The following is a 27,234-nucleotide window of genomic DNA, read 5'->3' on the forward strand; positions in this document are numbered from 1 at the left end:
TAAAGACTTAGACAGTTTGGTGGAGTGGTAAGTAGCAATGAGGCTAGGGCAATCTCAGTTGCTCAGTTTATCAAGCCTATTCAAACAAAATGCATTTTAATCCACCCAACTACAAAGCTGTACATTTAGAAACAAGAAATCCAGGCCATACCTACAGAATGAGGGATAGCAGTGACTTTGAACAGGATTTCAATAATGGACACTACTCAACATGAGCTTGCAGTGCTGTGGCACAAAGGGCTGATGTAAACTTCAATACATAAACAGGGGAATCGTATGCAGTATTCCAGCATTGTTCTCACCATTGCCATATGGTGAGTAGGAGTAAGGAGATTACCACTGCTATATACAGATGTTAGGCCAGTCACCTCCTTGCTCCTATTAACTATGTGGCATTGGTGAGACCAGTGCTGGAATACTGCAGAGAGTACTGGTATCCACATTCTCCAATTGCCACACCCTCCCTGACATCAGTTTTAGAGTGCAGAAAAAAGCCACACACAATTCAAAGGCTGGAAAGTGAGCTTTGAAGAGTCAGTCGGCTTAGGTTATCAGAAGCCAGTGAGGCTACTGTCCATGTACCTTCACAGGGAGCATCTACCAATGTGATATATGCCAGCAATGCCCCTCTGCCATGTACATTGGCCAAACCGGACAGTCTCTATGAAAAAGAATTAATGGACACAAATCTGACATCAGGAATCATAATACTCAAAAACCAGTGGGAGAACGCTTTAACCTGTCTGGTCATTCAATGACAGACCTGCGGGTGGCTATTTTACAACAGAAAAGCTTCAAAAACAGACCCCAAGGAGAAACTGCTGAACTCAAATTGATATGCAAATTAGACACAATCAATTTAGGTTTGAATAAAGACTGGGAATGTCTGAGCCATTACAAACATTGAATCTATCTCCCCATGTAAGTACTCACACTTCTTATCAACCTGTCTGTACTGGGCTATCTGGATTATCACTTCAAAAGTTGTGTGTAGTGTGTTTGGGGTGTTTTTTTTCCCTCCTCTTACTTAATTGGCCACAGAGTTGGTAAGACAACTCCTACCTGTTCATGCTCTCTGTATATATGTGTGTGTATATATATCTCCTCAATATATGTTCCATTCTATGCAACCGAAGAAGTGGGATGTAGCCCACGAAAGCTTATGCTCAAATAAATTTTAGTCTCTAAGGTGCCACAAGTACTCCTGTTCTCTTCACAGGGAGAAAATTCTGGGGTCCACAGGGAAGCAATAGTATCTGTGGTAACTCTAGTATGACTGAAATTGGATGTTGATTTAAGTACTAGTGTTTTGGAACAAGAAATGGTTAAGATTTACATATGTAGTGCATGATTAATTGGTTATTACAATTTCCATATGTTCGGGTGGTACAAGAGGTTAGGATGAAATTAAGAAATGGGAAAACTTGCCCTGTCGCATAAATTTTTGACCATGACCTCTCTTACGCTGTGGAACCTCCATCATGCTGGTCATTTAATACTAGACTGGACTTCTGCTCTCCAGCCTCAATTTAATACTAGTAATAGTTCCCTGTTGAACAATCTGGCATGGGTAGACCAGTCTACTGATCTGAAGAAACTCTTCTATATCTAACTCTTATGAGTCTGACTATCAAACCTCCATCTGATCTGAGCCCTCAGCAGCTTCTAAACAGCAACACTTGCCATACATTGCTCCTACACCTATTCCAAACCTTTTTTCCCCCAAGGATTTTGGTTCTCTTTTTTGATACTCCTCAGAACCTGGTTTGTACTATGGCTGAATACAGCAGAAACTTGTATAGCTGATTTTAGTTGGAAAAATCACACTAATAGATACAAGTGTAAGGCTTTTATGCTTTTCTTGGGATGCATCATTGTTTTTTTGAAACAGTCTGAATAAAAAATGTCTTGGTATTTGCTTGAAATAGAAGCTATTGTTTGGTAGATAACAATAGTTTGAGATACTTATGCTAATAACTTCAGGAACACTGTATAATTTTCTTCCCTGCTGTGACCAATGAATTACTATGTATTGTACTTGTAAAGACTTTATTTTACTATAAATCCAAGACTGACATGCGAGAGTTTTGGAAAGTACTATTTAAAGAGGTAATTTCTCATGGAAATCAGTTCACTGTCTATGAGAATTAATAGATTATATTTTCTCTCTCTCTCTCTCTCTCTCTGCAGGGCCAGTGCAAGGAAGCTTCGCGCCCTAGGTGAAACTTCCACCTTGCATGCACCCCCCCTCCCCCCTCCCCAGTCCTGCAGCAGCTCTCCGCCTTGAAGCACCCCCCCACGGCAGCTCCCTCCCCACCCTGAGGGCCCCCCCCCGCTGCAGCTCCTCCCCCCTGAGGAGCCGTGCGGCAGCACCCCACCTCTGCTCCGCCTCCTCCCCGAGCACGCTGCCCCTGCTCTAATTCTCCTCCCCCTCCCAGGCTTGTGGCACCAAACAGCTGATTGGCGCTGCAAGCCTGGGAGGTGGGAGAAGTGGAGCGGCCCAGGAACACTGTAATAAATAAAGTGGGGCACCACTTTTTGGCACCCCCAAATCTTGGCACCCTAGGCAACTGCCTAGTTTGCCTTAATGGTAGCACCGGCCTTGTCTCTGTGTAGTCTTCCCTATTTAAGGGAACATACAATTAGCATAACTGTCTTTTCATATCAAGTTGTCTTTTTTTAAAAAAATGTTAAAGCTTTTTCATATAAACGGTTTCCCTTCTGTTACACCTTAACCCTTTTTGTAATTCTCCCGCCTCCATGCCATGATTTTTCTTTTGGAGGCTTCCTTGTATTCTTTAGAGTTCTGAAGAGCCTCCCACTTAGACCCTGATTCAGCAAGGTACTTAAGCACATGCCTAACTTTAAGCAAGTAGGTATATCCAATTGACTTTAATGGGACTGCACATGTGCACTAGAAATGTGCACAGTATCTTGCTCAATGAGGATCTTAATTGCCTTCCAAATATCCAGGTCTCACCTAGCAGCTGCCAAGCATCTGGGGTAGGAGACTGCATGTGACTTCTGAGGACACAATCACTATAACTCTTCATCTGGTTTAGAGTCTCTATAGACTGTTAATTCCCAAGCTGTGAGGTAAAATGTTGGGACTAGAAAGCCAGCATTCATTTGCTTTTAAAGGCAACTTATTCAAGTGGAATGTTCCACCTGTTAAAATTTAAACCACAAGCGTTTGACAGGCACTTACTTGCAAACAAACTATCATTTCACATCAGCACAATAGGTTCTCATTTGGCTGAAGCATTGAGAAGGGGGATAATTCAATAGAATTTAATGCTTCATCAAGAGCAATTTATTGTTGAGGAGTGAGGTATTGTGGTGGTATTTACAGACTGTCCAATTACAAGAGAAGGTGTATTAAAATGTTTATCTCCTTGTGAAGGGTTGGATCACAGAAACCCACTTGGGAGCTGCCACCTAATGTGTAAAGACTACTCCTGCTTCTGTTTTCCCTACCAGCTCAGGACTCCAGCACCCTGTCTTGTTGAGCCAGACACTCCAGTCTGCTGCAACACAGACCCAGGGTCTGAATCACTTGCCCCAAAGCTGCAAGTTTACCTGAAAACAGCGCCCAGAAGTGTGCTTGTCTTTAGCACTCAGATGCCCAACTCCCAATGGGGTCTAAACCCAGATAAATCAGTTTTACCCTGCATAAAGCTTATGCAAAGCAAACTCAAATTGGTCGCCCTCTATAACACTGATAGAGATGCACAGTTGTTTGCTTCCCCAGGTATTAATACATACTCTAAGTTACTAAATAAAAAGTGATGTTATTAAATACAGACAGTAGGATTTAAGTGGTTCCAAGTAGTAACAGACAGAAAAAAGTCAGTCACCAAGTAAAATAAAATGCACAAATCTATGCCTAATCAAACTGAATACAGATAATCTCACCCTCAGAGACGCTTCAGTAAGTTTTTTCTCAGACTGGACACCTTCCAGGCCTGGGCACAATTCTTTCCCCTGGTACAGCTCTTGTTTCAGCTCAGGTGATAGCTAGGGGATTCTTCATGATGGCTCCTCTCCTCCTTGTTCTCTTCCACCCCTTTATACATCTTTTGCATAAGGTGGGAACCCTTTGTCCCTCTGGGTTTCCACCCCCCCACACTGGAAAAGCACCAGGTTAAAGATGGATTCCAGTTCAGGTGACATGATCACATGTCACTGCAAGACTTCATTACTCACTTGCCAGCACACCCATATACAGGAAGACTCACAGGTAAATACAGCCATCTGCAGACAATGGTCCTTGTTAATGGGCGTCATCAAGATTCCAAACCATCATTAATGGCCCACACTTTACATAATTACAATAGGCCCTCAGAGTTATATTTTATATTTCCAGTTTTAGAGACAAGAGTGGTACATTTATACAAATGGGATGATCACACTCAGTAGATTATAAGCTTTGTAATGATACCTTACAAGAGACCTTTTGCATGAAGCATATTCCAGTTACATTATATTCACTTATATTTTTATAAAATCATATAGACTGCACAACGTCACACTCCCTCCACCCCAATAACAGAATGAAAACAAAGCTTATCTTTGTCTTTCTGCTCCATGTATAAAGGACTCCATTATGGAGAAGACCAAGAAATTAGACACTGGGCGAGCTTCAGTGTAAAAATGCCATTGAAAAGGACACACAATTTTTCTTCAATATAGTTTAAACATGTCACCTGGAACCCATTTTTTAAAAGGGGACATAATAAAGAACAGGGCTCAGTGGTGCAATAGGTTAATTCAAGAGTTTCTCACCTCTGGGGACGTGCAATCTGATACTAGATTAAAATGACTTAGTAGGTCTCATCCTGGCTTCTGTTTGCATCATTTGCCATTATGGAAAATTTTAGTCCAAAAGTAGATGAATAGGGATCCTATAGGGCAGGGTTGAGGTACATTGGACAAGCACTATGTAAGCTATTGCACTCATCTCTGCCAGACTTCTGCAGAACTGCCCCCAAACTGCTGCTATTACTCTCTGAATTTCATGAACACCAATCTTATCCCCAGTTCTCAAAATGAATAGTTTTTTATAGCATGGTTGGTGGTGTTTTTGTCAGCTCTTTCCCTTTGCCTGAAAATTAGGTTCCATTTATGAGCTAATAGCATTTTACAATGTCTTCACTGAGTGGAACAACTAGACACAGGGCAGTGTAATACATGGAGTCTTTGATGGCTTCTTCTGAAGGAAATAAAATCCCTGTGCAATTGCCTTTGTGTGATTGATTTTTTTGTTTGTATCAAAGTACAAAGGCCAGGACCGGCTCCAGGGTTTTTGCCACCCCAAGCGGCGGGGGGGGGAAAAAAAAAAGCCACGATCACAATCGTGATCGGCGGTACTCCAGCGCCAGCTCCACCGCCCTGCTTTCTTCTTCAGCGGGAATTCAGCGGCGGGTCCCTCTTGGAAGGAAGCACCTGCCGCCGAATTGCCACCGAGCAGCCTGACGTGCTGCCCCTTCCCCTTGGCTGCCCCAAGCACCTGCTTGCTGGGCTGGTGCCTGGAGCCGGCTCTGACAAAGGCTGATCCTGCAACTGGATCTATCTAGGCAGAGACCTGAGCCTAGGCCAAGCCCAAATGAAGTGAGTGGGGCACTGCGTGGGCACTGGGGTCCACTTGTAAGATTGGGGTAGGGCTATTGGGAGTAAATAGCTAGAAATTAAAAATGCTGTAGAGCCCAATTTTTAAACAGGGATATTCATATCAGAAGCTAGACCTGGAAGAAAAGGGTTTTAGCTGCTTCCACAAGCATTGATGAGCAGTAATGTGTGGGGTTTTGATGCCCTTTTAAAACACTCAAACAGCACTCTTCCTATCTACAAGAGAAATGTACTGTTTATAGAAAAATCTTCCAAATATACATTGTCTGATCCTACAATGTGCATTGTTTCCTTTTACTAACATCCCCAAATATAAAAGATCCAATTCAAATTTTGCACTAAGGAATAAACTTCTATTGATATGCTGCAGTTTTAGCTGCATGGAATATTCTAGAGATAGAGATGGTAAGAGAAATTTTGCTGGAATACTACTCTATTGGAACAGAAGAATTTGTTGAAATCAAAATGTTTGTGAAACTGCATTGATTTTGCTGGACTTAAGTTCTTGAAAATCTGTGTGTGTGTGTGTGTGTGTGCTTCAATGATGTCAACCCTAAGGAGGGGAGCCCTTCCTACAGGAACCCTAGCCCCAAATACCTTAGCCATGGGGACCCTAACCCTAGGGCAGGGAGCCCTAGTCACAGGGACACTAACCTGTCAAAATATTCTGTCTGAACATTTTCAGAATAAAATATGTTGGGCTTTTATTTATTAATTTATACAAAATCAAAAAGCTGATTAACCCTAAACAGTATTTTCCAGAATTTTCCTTCATGGGGAAATTTCAAAATGTTCAGTTCCCATTCCAGTTTGGAACTAATCCAAACATCAAAATCCTGACATCCTTCATGAAACAGAACCTCCATCCTGTGGACGTCTCTAATTAGATTGTAACCATATAGGTATGTATTTGAAGTTAAGGTCTTTGACATATGAATTACCCCATAGTCACTTTCTGGACTTGCATGTCATATGATTGTAATAACTAATCTTGTGATGGTAGATTACATGTGATTACTCTTTTCTAAAGCTGGAAAGAACTGTGTAAACCCACCAGTAAAGGAAATACCCTTTTGCAAGCTATCTTTTGCTACTTGCCCATCCTAAGGGCCTCTAGGTCACCTCTCTGGTGCTACTTGTGATGGGCCTTAATCCCCAATATCTAGATGACAAGTTTCAGGGTAGCAGCCGTGTTAGTCTGTATCCTCAAAAAGAACAGGAGTACTTGTGGCACCTTAGAGACTAAGGTTATTAGAGCATAAGCTTTCGTGGGCTACAACCCACTTCTTCGGATGCATATATAGAGTGAAACATATTGAGGAGATATATATACACACACACATACAGAGAGCATGAACAGGTGGGAGTTGTCTTACTAACTCTGAGAGGCCAATTAAGTAAGAGAAAAAAAACTTTTGAAGTGATAATCAAGATAGCTCAGTACAGACAGTTTGATAAGAAGCATGGCCCCACAGTATGCCAACATTTTTATGGCTGACTTAGAACAACGCTTCCTTAGCTCTCGTCCCCTAACACCCCTACTCTACTTGCGCTACATTGATGACATCTTCATCATCTGGACCCATGGAAAAGAAGCCCTTGAGGAATTCCACCATGATTTCAATAATTTCCATCCCACCATTAACCTTAGCCTAGATCAATCCACACAAGCGGTCCATTTCCTGGACACTACTGTGCTAATAAGCGATGGTCACATAAATACCACCCTATACTGGAAACCTACTGACTGCTACACTTACCTACATGCCTCCAGCTTCCATCCAGGACACACCACACGGTCCATTGTCTACAGCCAAGCTCTAAGATATAACCGCATTTGCTCTAATCCCTCAGATAGAGACAAGCACCTACAAGATCTCTATCAAGCATTCTTAAAACTACAATACCCACCTGCTGAAGTGAAAAAACAGATTGACAGAGCCAGAAGAGTACCCAGAAGTCACCTCCTACAAGACAGGGCTGTGACAGGGTCGGTAGCTCACCGCTGCAGCGCCTCCTCCTGGTTGTCTCGGGGAATTAGTTTGAGCCAGTAGAGCGCCCTCTTCGGGTGGCGTCCCACCTGTCGTCTCGCCTTTGTGGGGTGCATGGACTTGCATTGCTCCCAAAATTCGGCGTCCTCTTCTGGAACATTGTCCTCCGACAGTGTCCCTTTGTCCATTCACACCCCCTTCCGGGGGGTGGGAGGTTAATCAACAGCCCCACCCCTTCAAGCCTGATCCTCACAATCCAGGACCTGGCATGGTTCTGGCCGGCCACTCCCTGCGGCCTATGGGTGTGCATAGGGCCTTACAGCAAACAAAGGGGAAAAAAAAGGGGGGGGGGGGAGACTCAGGCCCGCCCACTACTCTGAGTCCCGGTCCAGAGGCCCTCAGGCAACAGTCTTGCTGTCCTCCTTCTCCTTCCTCCTCTGACTCTCCCTCTGGACCGCTTCCCCAACAGCCCTTCTCTACGCTAGTCCTGCTCCTCCCAGGCCAGCCGCCTGGCAGGCTATGGAGTAGGGCCTTCTCCTACTCTCTCAAGCTGGCCTGCACTGCACTGTCTACGGTGCTGGACTCCTAGCTCTGGAGACAGACCTTCCCCTCTGAAGGCCTGGGACAGACTGACTGCTCTCACTCTGAGCAGCCTTTTATGTGGCTGAGCCGGGCCCTGATTGGCTGGCCCCAATCTGCCTTCTGATTGGCTCCCAGTAAGCCCTTCCCTGATTGGCCGCGCGTCTACGCAGGCGCCTAGGCCTGCCGCAGCCCACCCTCTCTGGGTGTGGGGCAGTCGCCCCACCACAAGGGCCAACAAAGAAAATAACAGAACACCACTAGCTGTCACCTTCAGCCCCCAACTAAAACCTCTCCAGCGCATCATCAGAGATCTACAACCTATCCTGAAAGATGATCCTTTACTCTCACAGATCTTGGGAGACAGACCTGTCCTCGCTTACAGACAACCCCCCAACCTAAAGCAAATACTCACCAGTAACCACACATCACTGAACAAAACCACTGACCCAGGAACCTAGCCTTGTAACAAAGCCCGATGTCAACTCTGTCCACATATCTATTCAAGTGACATCATCATAGGGCCTAATCACATCAGCCATACCATCAGGGGCTCGTTCACCTGCACATCTACCAATGTGATATATGCCATCATGTGCCAGCAATGCCCCTCTGCCATGTACATTGGCCAAACCGGACAGTCTCTACGCAAAAGAATTAATGGACACAAATCTGACATCAGGAATCATAATACTCAAAAACCAGTGGGAGAACACTTTAACCTGTCTGGTCATTCTATGACAGATCTGCGGGTGGCTATCTTAAAACAGAAAAACTTCAAAAACAGACTCCAACGAGAGACTGCTGAGCTGGAATTGATATGCAAACTAGACACAATCAACTCAGGATTAAATAAGGACTGGGAATGGCTGAGCCATTACAAACATTGAATCTATCTCCCCTTGTAAGTATTCTCACACTTGCTTCTCATCAAACTGTCTGTACTGAGCTATCTTGATTATCACTTCAAAAGTTTTTTTCTCTTACTTAATTGGCCTCTCAGAGTTGGTAAGACAACTCCCACCTGTTCATGCTCTCTGTATGTGTGTATATATATCTCCTCAATATATGTTTCACTCTATATGCATCCGAAGAAGTGGGTTGTAGCCCACGAAAGCTTATGCTCTAATAAATTTGTTAGTCTCTAAGGTGCCACAAGTACTCCTGTTCTTTTTGAGATTATCTAGATGGAAAAGGAGAGAACCTAATTAGTTATGCTCTGCACCTGGGTGGTGGCTAATTGCCTCCCGGGCAGAGGAGGTGGCCTTATCCTATACAAGGAGCTGAGGGTGCTCCGTATAGGGGAAGAGACCCAAGAGAGGAGTTAGTTTTCCCTCTCTCTTGGAAAGGCCTAACAGAAGGATCAGTAGTTGGGATTAGCTGCTCAAGGTGGAGCCCCAGGAGCAGGGGCTCTTGGTGATGGTGTGGTGGGGCTCTTGAGACCTGACCAAGGGTCTGTGAGGACCTGGGACTGAGGCAGAAGCCAGGAGGGGCAAAGGACTTATTGTTTGGAATCCAGCCCAGGATGCGTGAAAGACCTCTTTCTTTAGAGCTGTTTCCTGGAAGGGGACTGAACTGTTGTATGATATGGCTGGAGGGCTGAGCCACAGAAGATGCAGTAAAGTAGTTCAAGAAGGCACCAGATGGGAGCAGTCACCAGAGGGAGTGCAAGAGGTGAAGTCCCCTGAAATGCTGCCTCTGGGCAGGAGTGGGTGCCCTAGAGATAAGGATGGATATTTACAAGTACTGTTGAATGCAGCACATTCTCAGCCCTGTTCCACTTTTTGTGCTGCTCCTACACCTGCCTCCCTGCAGCCTAGGAGCAGTGTAGGCCATAGGGAGAGGCATGTTGGGGTTAGGAAGAATAATGGCTGAAGCATGATGCATTCCAGTAATCCTTAGACATCATATGGTCCCTTAAGGGCCCTATCCAGTTAGTGCAGATTAGAGCAGTCCCAGGCTGTGCTAACCTGAACTTGCCTGAAAGCCCCCTTACTAAAGCCCCAGCAGAGAGTCTGGTCGTCTCCTCTCCTCTGTTAAATGAACTGCAACAAACCTGGTGTCTCTTGGGCTCTTGCCTTTGCTGCTCTGCTTGTGGTCTGCAATGCACAGTATGCTGGCCCACAAAGCCAGTGCATGGTTAACTTGCTAGACAGTAAATTGTCCTAAAAGTATACCCTGCTTCCCTGATACATGGTGGTTCTACACACAGACTGGTTTTTCTGCTTTAATCTTAGTTTGGGGTCTGGGGAAAGGGGTACAGAATCCTGCATCAGAGAGAATTTCTTTCCTAGTTCCTTAGCACTTATACGGTTGGAGATATGCGCCCCACACCCATGACATTGCTTACGTATGTTGTCTCTGCTGCCGATTAGCTATATCTGCATACATGAATGATGATGCTAAGAACCAGTATTGATATGCCAGATGCGTCTCACTAGAGTTAATTTTACTGCTATATAAACTTCTGGCCCAGGGCAGTACAGAATCTGTCCAAATATGCCTTGCTGAGACTGTTTAAGAAGAGCATCATTACAGTTGTTTGTTATTTCCAACATAACATGCAGACACAAAGCACATTGCTTGAATGTTTGAACAGTAAGATACATCATTTAGCATAACTGGATTAATTTTTTTTTTACCAATCTGGTCTCTCTTCATAAGATGATGTAGTCTACCCCCTGAGGGATGACTGGATATTAAAATAACAAAGAATGTCATTAAGCAACTCCAGTCTGAGTAGCTGTAAAATCTGCCTCTCTCTGCAGTTTTTTCTCCCTTCTGATCATCCTCCTCTGTTCCACCATCTTAGCTGCTGCTTCAGGGCATATTCAGGCATTTGGAACTCCTTTTTTTTTTTTTTTTTTTTTAAGAAAATCTTCTATTGCTGTTCATGCATGTTCTTGTGTCCATGTTGGTTTTGGATTGTCAGGAGCAATTCTCAAGGAAGAGTTAGTAAAAAGGGCTGATTTTAATGCCAGTTTACAAAACCCCTTGCTTATGTGGGTGGGATTTTTTTGGAGGGGGAGGGGGGCATAATATCAGCATCCAAATAAAATAATAGTAACGTGTTAGAGAAACTACATTCAAATTAGCATCCAATGTGAAGAAACATGGCTGAGTTTCTATAGCCAGTGAGAAATCAGGGTCTTGTTAAATGACCCATGAATAAAGGTGCTTAATGATCTTCTGAGAAACATTTTAGTATTGATCATATCTTGCCTATTGCTTTGGTTGTGAAGGGGTGTGCTTTTTGATAGACTTACCCTGTCAAAGCATGCTCAAATTGATCTTCCTTCCCAAAGAACCCTTGATTCTGGAGCTCGCTTCCATGTGCGTATAGAGTTTATTAATCATCTGCATGTGTTGCAAGGTCTAGCCATTTATTCAGGCTTCTTGGGGGCAATGGTATATGAGGGAATCAATTTTTCTGAGGGAGTGGCCGTGAAGGCCTTGTTTGTACTTAGCCTCCAGGCACATAACCACACTGTGTGTGTGTTTTATATATATAATTTTTTTTAAAGGTAAAAATATTAAAGTACTTCAAGTAGAAAATCTTAAACAGAATAACTCTTTTTAGGAGTTTATTTTGGCCAATCTTTGTCCTTCTACACTGAGTGGAGATGGGCAACAGTTGGATCAAGGACAGATGGAGCCTCATGTTACCTTTCCACTTTGACCTTTTAATCACATAGTGAGATGCATGTAGTGAAATTTAGAGGTGAGAATAAAATGTTATCAGGAAACATTTCATTCATGTAGGGCATGGCTGGGATGAATAAATGGGATTGGGTTATAATCCATCCTGGCAAAGGATCTAAAGTGGGTCTAGAAAGTGACTAGCTGTTTGAGTCTTAACATTGAAGAGTTTGATCATTTGAATGGCTGTGATAAATGGAGTGATGTACTTACACACACTTTAAGCCCTGGTTTTGAAACAAAGCTATCTTCTTGCAGGTGCAAATAACTGTAGACATACAAGTTGCTATTCGCATGTTTAACTACATGATAGGAAATGAAACATCAAAATGTTTTCAGTTGTAGCTATAACTATTGTGAACACAATTTTTGTCCCCACAGAAAATGGAAGTCTTTTCAAATTTGGACCCATGATATCAATAAGCTTCAGTATTTTTTCAGGTGATTAAGGTTTAATCATATGAGTGGTAAATTTTTTCTCCTATAATTTCTAGCAACAGGTTAACTGTGAAAAGCTTTCAAAAGATAAGAATATAGTTTTGGTGTTCACCCCGTTATAAAATTACCTGTTCTACCACATGTTTCTGTTATGTGAGAGTTTGACAAAATACTATGCTGAAGATCAGTTCAGTGTTGTGGTAAAGGTAACTGGTGGTATGAAAGAAAAATCCACTTACAGGGTCAGCCTAGTGGCTCTGGGATTAATATTTTTTCTTTGATAGGAGAGATTTAAGTTCCCTTCCAAGACTTGGGTGCTTGTTCTCCATCAGCAATGGCTGCATGTGCCTCTTTTTGGAGTAAGGAGCTATTTCTATGCTCTGCAGGGACCCCTTCTGTTAGAGATAGGTATGATGCTAGAGGTTTTGGCAGAGTAGCCCATCTGTTTTTCAGCTAAGTGGAGTCATGGGGAATCTGAGGGACCTTGGTTAGTCCTTTGAACTGACACAACAATCTTAAATCTATTTTTGTTTGTATACTTAATACACAGGGTCTGCTCCTGCTTCTCTGAATGAATAGGAGTGCTCCCTATGAGTAAAAAGAAAGCAAAGGGCCATATTTCTTGGGGGGTAAACTTGTCCTGGATCAAACACCTATGCTAGGTGAGATTCTGAGCTGCAGATCCAGGAAGAGCAGAACAGATGGCTCAATTGAGGGGTGTATGGAGAGGAGATGGAGCAGACCAGAATCTGCAACTAAGGCCCAAAATGCCCCCTGTGTAATTCAGAACAACCCCCTCGGCTGCCCAAGGCATGAGAGAGTGCGGCACCATTCCAGGCTCATTTCCCGTGCTGGGGCTAGAGGGGCCAACTATGGCAGCCCAATGTGTTGCTTGCCCAAGGGAATCTTTCCCTTGTTTCTTATGGGCTGTTATGGCCTGAAGTGTGGGGGCAGAATCCTTTCCCTCCTTCTTAATGAAGAATGTCCTTAACATCTATTCTGTTGTGGAAAATTCCTAATAGTGTTGGCTACTCATGATGATAACTAACAACCCTCTCTGATTGTAATTGATGCAGGGTCATTTCAGCTTTACTTCTAGGACTTCTAGGTTTTTGTACCATTTTTTTTGTCTGTCCTTGACTGGACAATAATTGTCTGCCTCTAAAGGTATTCCTGATGACTGAAATAAGACAATAAGGAAGAGGTGGTCTCCAGCCAATCCCAATCAAACACGAGTCTCTAGAGTTATCAGACTCATGACTTAACATACAGTACTTAATGCCTATTGTAATGGGACCTCCACTGGTTTTAAATTAGCTGGAACTTGCAGGAGACATGCATGCCTGCTATAGAAGGAAAGCCTCCTGTACCGTTAATACCCTGGACAATGTTTTGGGCACAACTTTGATTCTCAAACACACACTACTACCATGTATAACTTATCAATATGTCCACCAAAGATGAGTGTAGCAGGGCCCCCTTTGCTGCTGTGTTCACAAACCACTCAGACCCTGGGGCTCAGCAATCACCAGTGCAGTTTATTTACAGTGTGAACTTCCACCACCTTCTCTGCATGTACAGCTTGGGCTTTCAGCGTTAAGGACTTCTCAGTTTCTGCACCCAGAAGGGAAGAGCTACTGCTCTCCTTCCAATTTCAGGTGCTCCCCCTCCACTTCCTTCCTTCCTTCTGGGCCTGTAAGTAGCTACTTAAGCTGGCAGCTGTTTCCCATTTGCCAATCAGGTGCAGGTTTCTCTAGCCAGCTCCAATTTACCTCCCTTAATTAGAGCAGCATGACAGAGGGCTGGCTCAGGAGTTCCTGCCCAGCACCCTGTCACAACAAGCCTTTTCAACAAAAAGCTATGAATGAGTGTTTGTTAAATATATGGTGTTACAGCTGTGTATGACTCTTCTAAAGCGGCATAAGACAAGGTTCTGGCCTTGTGTGGCTTACAATTACTATAGTTCTTACAGATGTGTAGTAATGCATGTCTTCTAACTCAATATTTCCTTCATTACACTTTCTCTGAAGACAGAGGATTGGAGACCTGTCAAGGTGAGACATTGGTCTTACACAGTCACTTACATAACAGAAATTGGTCTAAATTTAAACCCTAGATTCAAACACCTACCAATGTTTCATTGGGAGTTAGATGTTGTGAATCCCCCACACAACTCCTACTTCTAACCAAACCTTGTTCCTAAGCACTTCCAAGGTCAGCTCCCACACTGCTGACCTGGGCAACACAGTATGGGGAGGAGGTGAGCAGCCCTCAGTGGTGAAATAACAGCTTAAGGACAAGTCCATGGGTCCAGATTTAATGCATCCGAACGTGCTGATGGAATTGGCTGGTGTGATTGCAGAGCCATTGGACCTTATCTTTGAAAACTCATGGTGATCGGGGGAGGTCCCAGACAATTGGAAAGGCAAATATAGTGTCCATCTTTAAAAAAGGAACTACGGACTGATCAGCCTCACCTCAGTCCCTGGAAAAATCATGGAGCAGGTCCTCCAGGAAACCATTTTGAAGCACTTGGAGGAGAGGAAGGTGATCAGGAACAGTCAAGGGCAAGTCATGCCTGATCAACCTGATTGTCTTCTATGATGAGAGAACTGGCTCTGTGGATGTGGGGAAAGCAATGGATGTGATAGCTTGACTTTAACAAAGCTTTTTATACAGTCTCCCCAAGTATTCTTGCCAGCAAGTTTTAAAAAGTATGGATTGGATGAATGGACTATATAAGGTGGATAGAAAGCTAGCTAGATTGTTGGGCTCAAGGGGTAGTCATCAACCGCTCAATGTTTAGTTGGCAGCCGTTATCAAGTGGAGTGCCCCAGGGGTTGGTCCTGGGGCCAGTTTTGTTCAACATCTTTATTAATAATCTGGATGATGGGATGGATTGCACCCTCAGCAAGTTCACAGACAACACTAAGATGCGGAGAGAGGTAGATACACCGGAGGGTAGGGATAGGGTCCAGAGTGACCTAGACAAATTGGAGAATTGGGCCAAAAGAAATCTGAGGTTCAACAAGGACTGTGCAGAGTTCTGCGCTTGGGATGGAAGAATCCCATGCACTGCTACAGGCTGGGGACCAACTGGCTAAGCAACAGTTCTGCAGAAAAGGATCTGGGGATTACAGTGGATGAGAAGCTGGATATTAGTCAGCAGTGTACCCTTGTTGCCAAGAAAGCTAATGGCATATTGGGCTGCATTAGCAGGAGCCTTGCCAGAAGATCGAGGGAAGTGATTATTCCCCTCTATTCGGCCCTAGTGAGGCCACATCTGGAGTATTGTGTCCAGCTTTGGGCCCCCCACTACATAAAGGATGTGGACAAAGTGGAGAGTCCAGCGGAGGGCAACAAAAATGATTTAGGGGGCTGGGGCACATGACTTATGAGGTGAGGCTGAGGGAACTGGGCTTGTTCACCCTGCAGAAGAGAAGGGTGGAGGGGGTATTCCAAAGAGGATGGAGTTTGGCTATTCCCAGTGGTGGCAGATGACAGAACAAGAAGCAATGGTCTCAAGTTGCAGTCGGGGAGGTCTAGGTTGGATATTAGGAAACTCTATTTCACTAGGAGGGTGGTGAAGCACTGGAATGGGTTACCTAGGAAGGTGGTGGAATCTCTATCCTTAGAGGTTTTTAAGGCCCGGCTTGACAAAGTCCTGGCTGGAATTATTTAGATGGTGTTGGTCCTGGTTTGAGCAGGGGGTTGGACTAGATGACCTCCTGAGGTCCCTTCCAACCTTAATAATCTATGATCGGCTCTGGAGTGTATGGAATCTAGACCCAAACTTCATGCAGATTGTTAGCTAGTACATGATGTGCTAAGGTTCAGCCAGGATCAAGGCTTGTAACCAAATTAATAGCTGGAGTCTGTGGGCTATATTTTAAGATGAAATATATTTTAAAGGAGTTCAGAGGGACTTAAGCATATGCTTAAGTGTGTTACTAAATTAGGGATGAAACCTACCCTGAATGGATAGTACTATTCTACACTTCCGTTTTAGAGCTTTCAGTCAAGTGTGTAATTAATAAACACTGCTATAGTGAGCAGACAGAATAAAATCAATAATTCAATAGGAGCATCCCTGCTTGAGTCTTCTTTTGTTGTTGTGTGGGGTTTTTTTTTTTTTTAAGTTGTCTGTCCATTGGTCAAGAAGTCCTTTTAGTATAAGGCATTACCACAATATGGGTCAGTTCCAGCCTAGAGTAATCCAGTGCAAATCCATTTGCAGTTTCTGGGCCACATTCAGCAGTGATGGGGTAAGATTTAACTGGTCAGAAAGCAGGTGTCAGTAGCAAAATAACGTAATCTGCACTCATGTTGGTATTTGGAGTGTGCAAAATGAATACATTTTACTAGGGTTACCATACGTCCGGATTTTCCCGGACATGTCCGGCTTTTGGGGGCTCAAATCCCCGTCTGGGGGGAAATCCCCAAAAGCCGGGCATGTCCGGGAAAATCGGGAGGGAGGGAGGGAGGGCTCGGCGGGGCTGGTGCGGGGCTGGGCCGGGGTCGCAGTGCCGGGCCGGGCTGGGCGCGGGGCCGGGCGGGGAGCCGGGCCCGCGGTGCCGGGAGCCGGGCCCACTGGGGCCGGGCCGCTGGGGGGTGCGCCGGGCCGGGCCGCTGGGGGGTCCGCGGAGCCGCGGGGGTGCGCCGGGCCGGGAGCCGGGCCGGGGCCGCGGGGCCGGGGGGTGCGCCGGGCCGGGAGCCGGTCCGGGGCCGCGGGGCCGGGGGGTGCGCCGGGCCGGGCCGCTGGGGGGTCCGCGGAGCCGCGGGGGTGCGCCGGGCCGGGCCGCTGGGGGGTCCGCGGGGGTGCGCCGGGCCGCGGAGCCGGTCCGGGGCCGGGGAGCCGCGGGGGTGCGCGGGGCCGGGGGGTGCGCCGGGCCGCGGGGCTGCGGGGGTGCGCCGGTCCGGGGGGCCGGTCCGGGGCCGCGGGGGTGACACAAGGGCAGTGGCAGTTGGCCACATCTGTGCTGAGCCCCCATGGTGCTGGGTGTCCAGGCTCCCACAACTTCAGTGTAAAAACCTGGCATCAGGAAGGAAATTAAAGATTTGAAGCCAGAAGGGTAACGTGTTGGCACAGAGCTGAAGTGACAAGCAGTGTCCAACCTGGAAACAGTGCATCTCCGAACTCTGCACTGAAATGAGTCAAGAAAATGTCCAATGCAACTTGAAGAACTTTATCAAATTCCCACGGGGAGCTCCAGACGGCCTGTGCTGCTCGCCCGGCTTTTGTTGTTCATGTAAAGGCTGCCCAGTGTGTTTCAATGGCATTCGTGATAATAATAGTGTTTGCTTTTTCCTTTCCCCTTCACCATGAATGCATGAATTTTATTTTATTTTCCATTGAAGCACTTTTCTGCCAGGTAGGGACTTTCTCTCTCTCTCTCTGGCATCTGTATGGATCATTTGAGAGAGGAAGGTCTGGGAATACACCAGCCAGCAATTCCCCCATGAGATTAGTTATGCTGTCAGGTCTCTATGGGCAGAGGTAACATCCCAAATCTTACGTCATGTCATAGCTTCTCTGGCAGGTGCTACTGCTCGAGCAAGCCTCCATCCTGTGTTCAATATTGTCTCCAACACATTACTGTTAGACTTTGTAGGTTTAAAATCACAGGCATGTGGCTACAAATCCTAACTGAGGATGTGTGTACAGCATGGATAGTTGACATGCACACGAAGATGTGTGTATGCATTCAGAGTATGTGGAGAGCGCAACCCAGATAACCAAGAACAGAAATATCTGGTGAGACACAAGACCTCATGAGGGTTGCAAGCAAGTGTCATGATCACCCTGCCCTTCCCATACTGATGAATAGGGGGCAGGGGGTTTCTAGGTACATCCTGGCTAGGGTTCTGATCCAAATCAGAACTTAAGCACATGCTTAGCTTTAAGCACCTGAGAAGTTCCATGGGACTTCCATGGCTGGAGGGCCCTGGTATGGAAAAAGAATTACTGCAGTAGATACATGACGACCACTATGTAACATCTAGTTTTGGTTCAAAATGTGTGTGTGGGGAGAGGGGTTGACAATTTTCCCCATCAAAATAGATATTTTCAGTGGAAATATTTGTTTAGTTTTCATCAAAACAAAACAAAAACACACCCCATGTTTGGAGAAAAAAATTAAAACAAAAAATCCTTGGTTTTCATTGAAACGTCACGGGAACAAAAGGTGTTTCCCAAGCAGCTGTAATAACTACCACCAACTATTTAATGCTCAAGTGAAAGCAAACTCGCTTTCTGCCCCGATGCAAACATCCTTCAGATCTCTCTTTTTCAAATATTCCAAGTAACATGCTCTCTTGAATGCAGCCTGCACAGAACAAATACTGAGTTCTGTTCTATGTGGCACATTAGTCTCTGGAAATGGGTCATTCTGTGTATCCACGCAACAGGGATGACACTAGCAAAACCCCGTGCTCTGCAACTGTACATGCCATGAGCCTCAGCTTTGACCTGGAGAGCCTGGGCCAGCCCCTCCACGTGGGTCAGATGGCCTCACTCCACTGGAGTCAACAGAGCTACACCAACCAGCTGAGGATCTGACATGCAGATGTTAAAGGGCAAGAGATATAGTTAAGTCATTGCTCATTCAGTCCTTCTTTTTGATTCTTCCCTGGCATTTTCCAACTGCCTTTCTCCCTTCAGCTGTCCTTTTCTCCCTCCATGTCTCACTGTAGGTATTGGTTTTTCAGGTGTGCATGTTCAATTAGGGTATAAATTCCACTCAGTTGTGTTCCAGAATGTTAGGTTTTGTATTTTTCTGTAGAACTGTATTTTCTTTTAATGGGTTAGAGATTTATTAGCTCATTTTCAGTTTTATGTTTCCCTTTTAGTGTGTAGTTTTGGCTGTTTCCTGGTTAGTTACCCAGAAGTCCCCCATTTTCCAATCTTCTGTTTGAATTTGCTCGGGTCTCCTTTCTCTTCAGCAAATCAAGGTTTATTTTCCTCTCCTATTCTCTTTGGGACTTATCTTGGGAGCCATTGTTAGAGCTGCAATTCCGCTTTATGTGTAGCTTGCAGGTGTCTTTGTGGTTTCCATAATTAGACAATACCTTGTCATTGAGTTGTGTGATGTGATGATGTTTTTATATCTGGATTTATCCCTCTGAACAATGTCTTTTGCACCACAGAAATACAGAAGGAGGGACCATGTGCTTCTTATAATACACTAGCACACAACGTAATCACCTCTGCCCTTCGTTCCAATCAGTAGATGAAGCTCCTGCAGATTATTAGAGAAACCATTAGAACTCTGCATTGTTGCGTGGTGTTGTATCTATGTTAGGGTTACCATACGTCCGGATTTTCCCGGACATGTCCGGCTTTTGGGGGCTCAAATCCCCGTCCGGGGGGAAATCCCCAAAAGCCGGGCATGTCCGGGAAAATCGGGAGGGAGGGAGGGCTCGGCCGGGGCTGGTGCGGGGCCGGGCCGGGGTCGCAGTGCCGGGCCGGGCTGGGCGCGGGGCCGGGCGGGGAGCAGGGGGCGCGGTGCCGGGAGCCGGGCCCGCGGGGCCGGGCCGCTGGGGGGTGTGCCGGGCCGGGCCGCTGGGGGGTCCGCGGAGCCACGGGGGTGCGCCGGGCCGCGGAGCCGGTCCGGGGCCGGGGAGCCGCGGGGGGTGCGCGGGGCCGGGGGGTGCGCCGGGCCGGGGCCGCGGGGCCGGGGGGTGCGCCGGGCCACGGAGCCGTGGGGGTGCGCCGGTCCGGGGGGCCGGGGCCGCGGAGCCGCGGGGGTGCGCCGGGCCGGGAGCCGCGGGATGCGCTGAGGCGGGGGGCCGGGCCGGGAGCCGGTCCGGGGTCGCGGGGCCGGGGGGTGCGCCGGGCCGCCGGGGGCCGGCAGGCAGTGCTGGGCGGGCCGGGGGTGGTCGGCCGGGGCTGGCACCCCAGGCTGGAGCCGCCGGGGGGGCCAGCCTGGGCCGCACCTCCTCCCCCCATCCCCCCCTTACCTGCTTCAGGCTTCCCGCGAATTAAATGTTCGCAGGAAGCAGGGGAGGGGGCGGAGTTGGGGCGTGGGCGTGGGCGGGGCTGAGGCGGGGCCGGGGCCGGTGGAGTGGCCTCCATTTGGAGGCACAAAATATGGTAACCCTACATTTTACACCCTCAGGCTACAACAGTGGAAGGTGCTATTGGAAAGCAACAGGCCAGTATAAGGTAAACCTGTCCCCATCTCCCTATCTTAACCTAGTGTCAATAGAGCCAGTGGAAACTTTCTAGCTGAACGTGTTTTTCTGTCAGGAAAAACACATCAGTCAAAAGTGAAGTGTTTTTCTGGAAATGTCACCTCTGAAGAACACTTGTTTCTAAACCAGAACTAAAAAGAGTATTTTGATAAGGTTGACATATTTCACTCTATGTTGGAAAGGAATTTTTTGTTTCAAAATGACTTTTTTTCTTTTCAACTTTTAAAACTTTACTTTCTAAAATGAAATTCGAAATTGGAATGAAATGTTTTGGTTAAAACAATGTTTCAGGCTGGTTTCCTGGTAGGCTATCAGGGTTGTGACGACACAAACAGCAACCCTCCTCTTTTGCAACTAGTTGTAGTCCTCCCCCCCCCCCCATAAAAAAGCTGGAGCCGGCCCTGGGTCCGGGGTTGCAAATTAGCAGGCTCCCACCCCTCACCCCTGATTTTTTTTCTCCCCTCCAGCCCCTCTTCTGCCGCTACCTACAGTAGCTTGATACCCCCTAGCCAGTAAATATCTGCCCCCTGCTCAAACCCTGACACCCACCCACTACGATTTGCCCCCTTTGATCCTTTTTAAGCCCTCCAAAAAGCCGGCAGCAAACTAGGAGTAGAAGTAAGGGCACAGAGAGGGCAACTGCAACAGCGAAGGTTACTGGACATGCTCAGTTTGGGTGAGCATGCTCAGTGCACCCAAAGTAGGGAATTGGGAGAGGGAGCTGTTGGTGTTGTCACAGCTGTGAACATTATTTTGCCTGTAAGACATCGACTACAGCTGATGACTTGCAAGAAGGTACCTACCAGCTGAGTTTGCAAGGCTGCGAATTAAAAAAACAAAGTGTTTTTACTTCAAGACTGAACATATAAAAATCCTTGAATCTCAAACATGGAAACATTCAAAGCCAATTCTGCTGTCTCTCTTTTGACAGCAACCATGCTGTACCATAATGAATGGAACTGGAGAAAGCTTCAGGAGAGAAGTGAATTGGTAAAGCACTAGTGGCACTGGCTGAAAGGTTGGGGCTGCTCCTCTGTGGAGAACTGAGAGAACCAGCAGAGCTCCAGTGAGCAGGTACATAAAAATCAGGCATTGGGCATTGTGTAAGTTGTTGCCATCCTGTAGCTTGAGAAACTTGTGTAACCACACACTTTTAAAAAGAAGCTCAGATTGTTCATGATGATTTGCACCATAAGTTATACACACTTCTGCAGCTTGTTTGGGGAGGCATTGATGTGGTATGTGGTTTGTGATGTAGACTGTCTTGACTGGTGCATTATTAAGAGACAAGTACACATATTTGGATGTTTGTTTTGGTCCAGTGATGCTTATTCAGTCCATACTTTGTTAAAAGCTCCACTTGACTTCACAGGGACTCTTGCCTGCATAAGAAATGGATAAGGCCTTGGACTAGAGGATTTGGCCCATGAGTAGTCTACTCTTTGGGGAAACTACATCTTGGAATCGAAACAAAGTGGCAGGAGCAGGGAGAGAACATGACTCCTCTTATTTGGTGCTGAATAGGAAAGTTGGGGTCTCAAATATGACCAATGAATTAATTTAAAGAGTAGCTGCTTGTCTGTCTGAAAAATCTAATATTCTCCATTGTATATAGTATTTCATATCCAGATAAACAGAAGTAATTTGTTGTTTCCTGAGACTTCATAAAAAAACAAGATATTGCTTCTAACTTTTAACAGCAAGTGAAATTTTAAATAAACGATTAGATGGATGGTACAATTCTGCTCCTACACAAAAGGAATGCACATAATTAAAAACTCAGATTAATGTCCAAGTACATTTCACTTTATTCCTAATGTACTGTATTGTTCATTAAAAGATTTAAAAAATTTCTCTTCCTGTTTCACAAGTCTATTATATAATTTGTGAGCATTGACTAAGATTATGTAACTCCTAGATGACAAGTATTTCCTTTTTAGTTTATAAGAAATTAAAATTTCATATTCAGCTAGATGATAGGAGTTGGGCCTGTTTTACATTGCACATGCACTACTGTAAACTGAGCTTGTGATCCTCCAATTCATTAGAAATAGTTAGATTAATCTAAATTCTATGCTTAAGCGCAAAATAAAATTCATCTCCTTTAATGTTTAATGTAACAAGTGCAACTGTTGGGGAAAAAATGAAGACTAGAATACGTCAAAGTGGTAAAATTCCAATCCAGATTTTTATCCTGCCTCTCCCTCTCCCAGACCACTAGACAAAGGTCAGTTATTAAACTTTATCTGGTTTAGCTTTGATTTTCCAGTTACTTTGGGTGATAGGACTTGGGGTTATTTGGCTGTGGTAAACCCCATACACTACAATGGAATTGATTAAGTGTCTAATTTATAAGGTAATTTTCCATATTTGATTTGAATTGCATCTAGATGGATTGGTTTTCTGCTACAAAGTCAGGTTATTTTCCAAATGTAAGACTGATTAAGTAGTCTCTAAATAGCTTTTGCTCGCTCTTACCAGTTTGAAAACTGATCTCATGAATATAGCAAACATATGCAAAGCCACTGTGTTTAAATAATAACCAAGTATCTATAATCCACTGTAGAAACAGAATGGAAACATTGAGCTCTCACACACTGCTGTTACCATAAAGTCTTAAGTGATTGTTAGATTCCTCAATGCCAGCTCTTATTAAAAACTTACATTTTGTTGCTATTCACATGGCAGGAAGTGCTCCTTTCTGTGTACTTTCCAGACCAAGTGATATCCAATGCTTGCTCTTTACACTGAGCTTGTATTACCCCTGAGAATCCTGGAGCTGCCCATTGCTTAAAAAGCATAACCTGAGTTGTATCAGCTGCAAAGGCTCGGCCTTGAAAAGAATTGAGATGTTCTGAAGCTTCTCCTGGTTTGTACATCACAGATCACTGGTAATCCTGATCATAGATCATTTTAAAAAAGAGATGATTGTTCTATTCCTGGTTATGAAGGCAAATGATCTGTGCCATCTCTGTAATGTTCAGGCAAAACTAAGGGCTATGTGACAGTCTGATAAAAGTTTGTGAGTTCATGAAGGTTTTGTCAGTGATGTAGCTGGGGGGGCATATATTGCTGTTCTGTATGTTTTGGAGAGGGAAGAGAATGCAGCATTTGTAGGCAAACACACTAATGCTACATCTACACCTGTGTGCACACTTGGTTGGTTCACTGCATACATGCTTGCACATACTGTATTCCCCATCCCTATGCCAAGTGTCTACATATACTGTGCTGGAAATGGGTATAAAAAACACTGTAGTCACATACCCATGTCCACACTGCCTTTTTTGTTTATTTGTTTGTTGTTAGTGCTAACATTTCAGGGGTGGGATCCCAGGAGAGAGAGAGAGTGAGAGTGTGTGTGTGTGTGTGTGTATGTGTGAGAGAGAGAGAGAGAGAGACAGGTTGGACCCTCCCGTCTGGGAGGCCACCTGATGTACTGGGGTTTCACTGAGCCCCTCCTGCTCCACCAGGCTGGATTCCCTCTCCCTGCTTTGCTGAATTAGGCTTTCCAGCCTCTTGCGGCGCACACGCGCACACACATGCCACAGCCAGCTGCAGACACAGACTGAAGTCAACGCTGTGAGAGGACTCACCCAGCACTCACATGCACACTCCTTTGGGGGAGAAACCCAAAATAATACTGTCTTGCACTGTATAGAAAGATCTGCACAGCACAAACTCCTAAAAATTCACCCTCTCTCTCAATGTTGAGAGATGTGCACAGCTTCTTGACCCTCCAGATATGAATTGCACAAACTGGGTTTTGTTATAAACAAGAAATAAGTTTAACTACAAAAGGTAAATTTTAAGTGGTTATAAGGGATAGCAAGCAGATTACCTTACTAAATAAATTTCAAACTGAGCTTCAAACACTAGATAAGAGATAAATTAGCAAATTTCTCACCCTCTGTGATGAACAGGCTGGCAGATTCTTAAGGCACAAGTTGCCTTTGCTTTGCCAGGTTTTCATACACAGGCTAAAGAGCCTTCTAGCCTGGGACCATCACTTCCTCTTTCCACAGTTCAGTCTTTGTTCCTTGGGTGTTTCCAGGTGTGTTGTTGTAAGGAGAGAGAGAGAGAGAAAGGTCCCGCCACATGTCATTTCCCCCTTTTATACCTTCCCCACTTGGTGGAAAGCTCTTTTGCTGTGACCTGGGTCAAACAGTTCCCATTGTGTAGTGCATCTCTGACAGGTTTCTGTTGTACACAGTTCCTGGGGTAATCCTTGTGCTTGTGTGCATTTCCTCAATAAGCCATTAACATTGTTTAGCCTTTTTACTGTCGTTCCTGAAAGACTGCTTGTGGGTGTTTTCAACCTCAGGACATGTTTCAGCAACACATATATAGCCCAACTTCACACATGACAATAGCACATACAATCAAATGAGATTTCTGTCCAGCAGACAAGATGTTTAGAATGACACCCCACAAGGCATACTTTGTATAAGACACATCCTAATTATATGATAGTGGTGAATATTGGGGTGTCAGGGTGTAACTCTGCATTGGGGGAGATACTCTAGGAATTGCCTTTATGCATTTGGTGATGGCAGTTCTGCTTACCTTTCCCTCTTGCCAGACTGGGTAGAAGACATGGAGCAACTGGCTGATCTGGTCCTGTTCCTTATTGGTGGACAAATGTTTATGCGGTGGAGCAGGTGGTCAGTCAGATGCAGGATGGAATCTTGGCAGAACTTTGACATGCTGAAGATGGTTGGTCATGGGGGTCCTATGGATCAGATATGGCGAATGCCAGTATTGACATGATATGCCCATAGGTGGAGCATTGCTTCTGGTGAAGGAGAACCAGCATGGTGTGGTGGGATCACATTGTCTTTGAAATCCTGCGATGAGGAGCAGTGGCTTCTGGATGAGGAAACAGACCTTCATGGAGCTGTGGTGAGGAGCTTGCACTGCACCTCTAGTGCCAGACCAGTCAATTCCAGAAAGCCAAACTGGTGCAGAAATGGGTTGCTATTGCCCCGTGGAAGCTGGCAACACTAGACAGCTATTGTTAGTTGCAATCATCTTTGTTTGTGGTGGGAAAGTTCATGGTCAGATTGTGCAAGTTTGTGAGGCAATTAACACTCTGATCTACCCATGGTGGCTGCCATACTTAAGAGTTAATGTGAAGGTGGAAGAATGTCCAATATTCCTTACCGTCATCTTGTTTCCATGCTTTCAAGAATTTGAATGTGTGGGGTGGGTCCTGTTGCAACCTTAATTATCGGTGTGTGTGTGAGAAAGATAGTGAAATGTGAGTGAAGCAATTTTTTCCCTTTCAGTTCACATTCCAGGCTCTGTAATTTATGCTGCTGTTAATGAACACCAGGATGGCTCCAGGCACCAGCACAGCAAGCGCGTGCCTGGGGTGGCAGGCCGCAGGGGGCAGCGCGCCAGTCACTGTGAGGGCAGCAGTCAAGCAGCCTTTGGGAGGTCCACCGGTCCCACGGCTTTGGCAGCGGGTACGCTGAAGGCGTGGGAACAGCAGATCACCCGCAGAAACGCCGCCGAATCCACGTGACTAGCGTACCAAAGGCCGTCTGACTGCCATGCTTGGGGTGGCAAAAAACATAGAGCCGCCCCTGATTAACACAGTGCTATTGCTATAATTCTTGTAAGGCCAAACACACACTCATACAGAACCACTCATTCAGCATAAAAGCTACAGTAAAAAAAATGTATCTTTACTTAAAATAACAATGGCAAAAAATCCATGATGGCTCAGTGTCTTCTGCAATTCAAGTAATGGAAAAAACCATGAAATGCTCTTTATCCTTGCTTTACTTCACCTCAAAATTATCTTAGCACATTGCAGGTTCCTCAAAAGCTGTCTGTATTTTGCCACCTGCTTCCACATTTGGGTACTTAAGACTCCCCCGCCCCATCCCTCTGGCCTCCCGCAATAAACAAAGGGTCCAGTTCATCCTCATCCACCTACACTTATGTGAATGTGGGAACTCCTTTGCTGTCATTTTTGTTTGTTCTTGTAAACTTAAATCTTGTTTGCAATCTCGTTTGCAGTCAGACCCCCAAATAACACAGCAAAGTTCCACTAAGTGGATTTCTATTTCTTGTCCATGCAAACCTCCATCAGTGGCAGCCAGTTACTGCTTCATGTTCTTGGATGGATAAATCCCCATCCATCTCAATTCCAATATCTCAATTCCAATATGAAATAATATGGGAATATTGGCCAAATTTTAAAGTGTGAGAAGTTTCCCCTATTAGCAGAGATGATTAATGCCAAAAATCTTCACGTCCAGGAGTCTGAATGGGTCTGGGAGTTTTATTGAAAACTTCTCTGAAATTCAGTTTTAGATACAACTTTCTCACTTTTAGACCGCAAACTGACACCTGTAGCGTGTAGTACAGATTATACACCTCTGTCTTATGTGACTGCAGAGCCTCTTACAAGCCCTAAAATTTATAAGCCCTTCTAGATAAATGTAGCCTCCTTCCTAGTTGGTGTGACCCACAGACGTATTTTCCTAGAATACAACTGAAGACAACCTAAATATTTCTGGGAAAGAGTCCCACACAATCCCTTTACTTTTTTTTCCCTATTAAACCCACCTGACTCCTCTTTACTGTTCTCTTCAGAACAAAGAGAAAAGTGATGAATTGGTTTAGAGGGAACACAAACCTTTAAAAAAAACCCTCATGTGTCCAGGCAAAAACAACTGACTCTCAAGTTCTGAGT

General features: G+C 45.3%; 1 long non-coding RNA gene across 1 annotated transcript; it reads left to right on the plus strand.

Annotated features, from left to right (window-relative positions):
• Nucleotides 1-9,485: 9,485 nt before the first annotated feature.
• LOC135972764 (uncharacterized) lies at nucleotides 9,486-22,305 on the plus strand. Its single transcript, XR_010589258.1, has 4 exons — nucleotides 9,486-9,872; nucleotides 20,453-20,499; nucleotides 21,460-21,602; nucleotides 21,901-22,305. It is a non-coding gene; the product is annotated as an uncharacterized LOC135972764 (long non-coding RNA).
• Nucleotides 22,306-27,234: the final 4,929 nt, after the last annotated feature.

Source organism: Chrysemys picta, chromosome 7 (genome assembly GCF_011386835.1).
Source record: "Chrysemys picta bellii isolate R12L10 chromosome 7, ASM1138683v2, whole genome shotgun sequence".
NCBI classification, from domain to species: Eukaryota; Metazoa; Chordata; order Testudines; family Emydidae; genus Chrysemys; species Chrysemys picta.